The 7,500-nt window shown below is 34.5% G+C and overlaps 2 long non-coding RNA genes across 3 annotated transcripts in view; one reads left to right on the top strand and one right to left on the bottom strand.

The window, feature by feature from the left end:
- The window catches only part of LOC115490949 (uncharacterized), a 35,966-nt gene that overhangs the window by 5,255 nt on the left and 23,211 nt on the right, over positions 1–7,500 (top strand). For both annotated transcript variants that reach the window (XR_003956878.4, XR_012052738.1), the window contains exon 2: positions 7,206–7,272. This is a non-coding gene — a long non-coding RNA (uncharacterized lncRNA). The remainder of the gene's footprint in view (positions 1–7,205; positions 7,273–7,500) is intronic.
- Positions 1–7,500, bottom strand: part of LOC140681689 (uncharacterized) — a 24,986-nt gene that overhangs the window by 14,065 nt on the left and 3,421 nt on the right. The window lies entirely within an intron of this gene.

Here is a 7,500-nt window from a genome sequence, read left to right as displayed (position 1 = left end):
ACACAGTGTGCATGGACAGCTAGAAGAATCAATGCAGCAAAAGAGGTTTCAAAGCTCTTCAGTCAGTTGGAAGTAGAGTGTAGAGCCGGCATTGCTTTCAGTTCGGGAGGTATCTACGTTTGTCAGTACAAGCTTAGGCTTTGATTTCCATAATTGCATACATAAAACTACATTCATGCAAAGTGTATGAACAACTGTTACTGTAATTGCACACACAGGCCGATTTCCTACCCACTCCTTTGCTCCTGCAGTTTCTGCATATATTTGGCAGTTATGGCCATTAGGTAGGCAGTTTAGGAAATCTGGCACACAGTGCAATTATTCAAGCAGTAAGTCTTACCACTGAAGAACCATAAGCATAATCTAATCCAGGATCATCAAAGAAAAAGTACCACTTCCTTTCTGATTCTCATCAGTTGTTAATTGCAACATAAGGAGGACCAAATATTGAAGCTGACTACACACTACAGGTGTTCTAAGAAGGATCTCAAAACTAAAGACAGAAAGGAGAATCTGAAGTGTTTCTTAATCAGCCACAAGATAGCATGGAGTGAGTGTCCAGCCAAGAAAGCCCTCATAGCATCTTTAGGGCACAATGGCAGAAAAACTCTAAAAATTTCCATATGTTGGGATTCTGCAGGTGTTAGATTGGACTTCTGAGGTTCTGAGGTTCTTCTAATCACCGTAAACAGAAGTTGAACTTTAGGAGGTAATGCTGAGATTTGGTGCTTCCTTACCATATATAGCACAACTTGAAAGAGAAAACTCTTTATTGGCTTAATGCTAGAGGGTGACCACTGAGTTTAAATGTTGCACAAAGGCAGGGTTTTTTTGGAAGAGTTATCACCTACTATTATTTCATCCTCAGGCAATATGTTTGGGGATGCACATTTTGTGGTGAATGTGCTTTCATAAATATACCTGTAAGGGAGAAAAATAAACCTGTATCCAGTGTATGATATATCTCGTCCTTTTTATACACTTGAAGTTGTTTATCTTAAATTTAAGGATTTATTACCAACTTCTCAAACCTTCTCTGCCTTTTTCCAAGAATTCTCAAAACATTGCTAGACATATAGACCTATAAGGGGCTCATCAGCCCTCATATACCAGCTGAAAGTTGCTCTTTCCACGGGCACCCTGTTGGTGGAAACTCCTTTAGTCCTAGTGAAGCTCTGTCGCTCTGAAGTTTTCATCCATACAGGGAATATAGATTTGGAACTGTTATAGTAAGATGCATATAGATCCCTCCTGAATATGTATCCTAATGCTTTAGTATCCAGGTATTTGCAGAAAAGAATGTAACCTACTCCAAATTATAGCATAAATCATAGCATGTGAGACCTTATATATAGCTCAATCAGTACACCAAACTGGAAAGTTACCTTAAATGACAGGGACTCAGTGGCAGAAAAAGAATGTTGTATTCTCTTAGAAAGGTGATCAGGCAAAACAAAAGTAATCTCAACTCTAATCTAGTAATCTCAACTATTAGCTTTTCAAATTTTGACAAACAACTTCTGGCTTTTTCATATGCACATGTATGCAAAACGATTTTGTTACTGTTCTGCTGTTAGCACATATTTCGTATCAGCATTTTATTATATAATTACCTGTAGTTCTCACTTCATCACAAATTTCCATTAACACAGGTGGAAGTTATGCACAAAGGATCAGATATTGCTGTGTCTTGTAACTACTGCACCATTCTAGAAAGGGCCACACACATTTTCAAAACATATATCCTGGTAAACTAAATGTCTAAAAAATACAACTACATAAAAATTGTATTATGTTAAATATAGTGTAAAATATAAAAATATATAAATAGGAAGCGTATATGCTGCTTTGACTCACTCCAGCTGCTAAGCATTGAGTATTTCTTGCTATTTACTACAGATTTCTGAAAATCCTAGTCTATAATAGTCTCAAAATAAATCCATGAATACCACAGATACTAAAAAGATGTTTGGAAAATTGTGGAGGATAGGTCCAGAGAAAACTTTTCAAAAAAAGTCTCATAATAAATGTGAAGATTAGCAAACTGGTTTCATTATTATTGTTATTATTTTTATTTTTTTGTTAGTTTTGTTATTGGTAGTTCTAGTATAAGTTGGAAGGATAAAGCATAGAAGAAGAATTTACAGAAAATCTCTGTAATGGAGAAGGTCTACATTATCTACTCTGGATGTCCTCTGGGCTTTATGAACAGAAAATGGCTCTCCTGCTTCAGGGAGCTGGGGTGGGCTCATGGGGAGCAGTGATTGCAACAGATCCCACTACTGCCCACTACCCCATTTGGCATGGTGTGTTTTTTAGTGTCACCTGGTAATCAAGCTGCACCTACATTGATTGTGTTTTCCTGTGTGTAATTAAAAATGGTATCATACTCCATAAAATGTATTTACAGTAATCTCCAGATAGTAGAGGATATACCTCTTTTTCCTTCAGAAGGAGTTAAATAGAAGATGAATTCAATGAAAGGATGAGGGCTTTTAGATAAATAAATTGATGTGAGTGAACTAATATTCTCTATTAGTTCAAAGGGACATGGTCTCTTTTCCAGCCATGGTATATTTAATTTAAAGACCTTGAGTTAAAAACCTATTATAGAAATATTTGCAGAACTAAACCAAATGTCCTAAAAAATGAATTTTAATTTAAAAAATATAGATAACCATAGCACTTAGGAGTTTTAGCATCTTGTTTCTTTATTTTTTTTACATTTAAAAGCTTCCCATTGAGCATGGGAAAAGTTTGGAGCTCTATTTTTCAGAAGTATCTAGAAACTAGAATGTTAACTAGTCAAAGAATGACAGCTCAGTGCCTGAGAGTCCCAGTACACAGAATCATAGATTCCTAGACTATCCTGAGTTGGGAGGCACCCATGAGGATCATTGCTTCCAACTCCTGCCTCCTTATAGGGCAACCTAGAAGTTAAAACATAAAAAATATAAACTATGAAGCTGAGCATCATTCAAACATTTTTTGAACACCAATTGGAGCCTTCAGACCATGACCAAGCCCTTCAAGATCTTGTTCCAGTCTTCGACCACTCTCTCAGTGAAGAACTTTTTCATAACATCCACTCTAAATTTTCCCTTATGTATCTTTAATGCATTCCATCTCTGGACCCCAGAAAAGGAGATCAATTCCTCCCTTTCTGCTCTTCCTCAAGAGGAGGTTGTAGACAGCAATGGGATCACTCTGCACTCTCCTCTTCTCTGAACTGAATAAACAAAATATCCTCACCTGCTCCTCATAAGTCATGCCCTCTAGTCCCTTTGGCGTCTTTTTTTGCCCTTCTTTGGGCACATTATAATGTATTATGCTGTCCAAAGCAGTGCAGAGCACTTGAGGTGAGGCTGAGTTGAGTGAGACAGTCTCTCCACCTGTTAAGAAGGGTGTGCTTGACACACCCCAGGGTGTGTCAGCACATGCCCTGCTGATCTCAAGGGCGCACCGTTCATTCGTTTGAACTGATCATCAACCACACAGTTGCTGTGGGATTTCAGGCACTTTAATACTTGTCTGGTTATCCAATGATGTAGAGAAAACCCTTGGCCTCAGCCTCAGCCTCTCCCCGTCTCTGGGGAACCAGTGTGCTCATATGACTTTTCCTGTCCCATGTGCCTTCTGGTGCCTTTCACTGACCAGGATACATCAGGACAAAGAGGAAAAGGGTTTTGTAAGTAGGAATAAGGGACAGCCCTGATAATGAAGGAACCTTAATTATAACTGGCATCAGACCTTCTGGAAGACAACATGACTCAACAATTTATCCTCCAGCTTGAATGTTAGAGTGTAACCATTATCCCGTATAGAGCGCTCTCAGCCCACTGTGCTGGGTGGAAAACAAGCTCCTACTGATTGTACTTCATTTTGCATTGGTTACTTAAAAGGCATTTCCAGTTCTGAATTGTAAAAAGTGAAGGAATGGTAATACATCAAGGTCTTTAAACAGAAATATTTGAATCTTGCATGGATAGCTCCTAGGTTAATAACCACATCCCCCTGTAATAAGATCTCGTTATATAAGTAACAAATGGGGAGTTAGACTGTCATCAACATCTGTAAGTTGTGTAAAACTATGAACATCATTGTCCTGCATTTCCATTTGTAAAATGACTTTTCCTGGACCTTTTGTAGACGTGTGTTCATTCACAGATTAGAGTCTAACCATATAATGTTTCTTTGCCTTACATTCAAAAGATTCTCTTTGTGGAGGATCTTCAATGGTTAATTTCTGAAATTATTAGTTACATGGCAAATATTTTTGAGTGCAATGCAGAAACATAGTCAGGACTTCTTGTTCAAAAAACTAAAAAGAAACATGTCAGTGATTCTTATGGATTGAAATATTCTCTCTCCGATCTATATCAGCATTTAGTAAACCTTTATTGTTCTGCTGTGAGTACATATAAAAATGCCCAAGGCAGTCTCACATACTTTTTCCTACAAGCCATTAACATAAAAATATATCTTATTCATTAATCAAATTTGTGTAGTAGAAGTTTTCATCCTTAGAGAATGACACAATAAGGGAGGAGAAGTTAAGTGATTTATTTACAGATTTGCTGTGGGGAAGTGAAACTATAGAATTTTAAAATGTATACCATAATTACCTATCTACTGTTCTAGATGAAAAAAAAACTGCAGAAAATGAACACTTAGTACTTTGGAAAAAATACCTGTCTGAACACATTCATTTACTGAATGCATCTAAGGCTGAACATACCAATATAATTTTATAGCAAAAAACATGATATTCAAAATGTAGGAAAGAAAACATACTAGAATAATTTTCTGCAAAGGAAAAAAAAAAAAAAGATTTTGAACTGTTATTCCATTTCCCAGTTTTCAAAGGTTCTACATTAAATGAAAAACCTCACTCAGTATCTCCTGCATTTGCCAGTTTCTGGTGTTAATTATCTTTTGTTTGCCCTTGATAATCCTGAGGTTGGTATGCAGATAATGAAGCCTGCAGATTCATCTCAAAGTGTAAAAAACAATGGCATTGTCAATTCTGCATCACAACACTTTATAAATTATGAATGTTATCCACATTAAGGAGAATGCTAGACTTTTAAAATTACTTCCATGAATAGATTAAATTACAAGTATTATTACATTTCATTTTATTAAGTGCATCTTAGTAGTTATTAGGGCAAATGAACATGTTCTCTCAATTACATAATAACATTAGAACTAAGAATTATGCATTGAAACTCCCAAATGCATTATGTGGCATTGTATATTAATCATCCCAAACAATATTTTCAGTTTATATAAAGACAATTATTGCCTATTGAAAAATAACCATCTTATTGATTTATTGAAATTAAGCTCAAGGAATTGTTTTCTATATAAAAGCTTTGATTCCTTTCTGGATAGTTTAATAATTTCTAGCTCTTCTTTTCTTCTAGAAAAAAAATAGTAGGAGTCTTAATTACTTTCTTTTATTAATCTAATTGTAATAAGAAAAAGTTTATAATATATTTCATTTTAAAATAACTTGCACAAGACAATGTAGCACACATTCAGTGTCCACCAATTAATTTTAGAGAAGATTTGTTAATTTTTTGTTTTATATTTTACCAAATTGTAATTATTTACATGATGTGGGTTTTAAGCTACATTTTAATCATCTTAAATTATAGTGGTCAGACATGCAGATTATCATGCTGCCTTTTATTCAAAGGAAAAAAAAATTAATGTAAGTAGATTAATATTATTTAGGGCATTGCCTGAGAAGAATAAGAAAAGCACCTGACACTATCACACTCACCTGAGTGGCAACTTTTGAATTCACTGAAGTTAGAGAAGGATTGAGTCTTTGCACTGACATGTGTGGCAGCCAGGCATTTTAGATACCTGCAGAGCAATTGATAACACCAATACTTCCAGATACTTTTTTAGTATCCTGTTTTTATTTGGCTGTGATATATGCATTGATTGCAATCCTTGTGAATTAATTTCCTTTATATAAGTTGTCTAGATAACTGTGTCTCATTGTTTCCAATATTTCTAATACTTTGCATTAATTAGATTTGGCAATGCACACACTCATGTACTGTTATTTACTTTAACATAACTAGCAAAATTTTCAGGGTGATTACTCAATGGATAATAATTCAATCATTAAAGCAATTTTCACAGTGTCAGCAATTTTTCTTTAGACAAGGAAGAGTTTGTTCTCATTTATTGTATTTTTCTGTTTTGATTTGAATTTGAGTTTACACATGCTGTCAATATTGCTAAATTTTGCCACTTTACAAAACATTAGTACATGCTGCACTAATATTTCAGGGGATAGTTATTGACTTATCAGTAAAGTAACAAAAATAAATAAGAGACTACTCTGGCATGATTCACACCAGGTATAGATTATAAACAATAAATCAGCTTTGTAAGTGAATTCATATCACTCTCTATTTGTTGGTCTAAATAATAAAATGCTAACACATGCCTTCTTTATCATGTGAATCTTGAATACACTGTATGATCTGCTGGATTCAGCAAGAATAGCATATAAATGTGCAATATTACATACTCCTAGTGAATACTAAAAATTATATTTCAATTTGATATATTTTTGCATGGAAACTCTGTTTCAGAATTTAAATGTCCGTTGTGCTGCTTGAAAACTTTTTCCTCTCATTATGCTCTTATGCTTCCTACCAGCTGGGGTAGAATTTATGAATACAACCCACAGAAAGCCTGTAGAAATGTCTCTAACAGTTAACATGTAGAATCAGCAAATGTTCTAATTGGCCATTTCATGGGAGTAAGAAGCCACTGTAATTAAACATTATTTATATTAGCAATGTATTGGGTAACATGAAATGACTAGGTGATCCTTCTGGCATAATGTTATTACTAAACAAAGTTAGACTCTTTATCTTTATTACATTGGATTAAAAATGACTGGAACCAACACATGTGCAGTTGACAAAATAACTAACCTTTTAGTTCTAATTAGTACTTAATTAAATTGAGCAGCAGTATCAGACTTACAGCTACATTAAATTGTCTTTGAATCTGTCTGATTCCTTTATTTCTCCCTTGTACCAGTAAGGAAGTTTCAGACATGAAAGTGTTAACTGCTGCTTTGAAATTACTCCTATTTAAGAAGAAAAATCATATTACTTTCTTAATCTTTCTAATTCTATTCTCATAAGATGATCTTGGATTTGTTCCTTTAGCACAGACTCTTTAGTGCAGTCCTGATTTCTGTATTAATGAATTGAGAAGATGACATCAGGCTCTTAGGTAAGTGCTATAAACTCAGTCATATGATTTTTATAGTAAGATATCCTGTATAAAAATCCCCAATACTTTTTTCCTTTCTTACATCAATGTTTCTTTGAAAAGTAATAGTTGGATGTTATGTAAGTGGCACACAAAAGACCATGTAGTAGTTTGTAATTTACCTTTTGATCATCACAAGAAAAATTTCTACTGGGAAATGAAAGCCAAACATAATTCACTAAAATTACA

Source organism: Taeniopygia guttata, chromosome 1A (genome assembly GCF_048771995.1).
Source record: "Taeniopygia guttata chromosome 1A, bTaeGut7.mat, whole genome shotgun sequence".
In the NCBI taxonomy this organism is placed as follows: Eukaryota; Metazoa; Chordata; class Aves; order Passeriformes; family Estrildidae; genus Taeniopygia; species Taeniopygia guttata.
The sequence above is the reverse complement of the archived record's forward strand: the minus strand, read 5'-3'. Positions and strand labels throughout refer to the sequence as shown.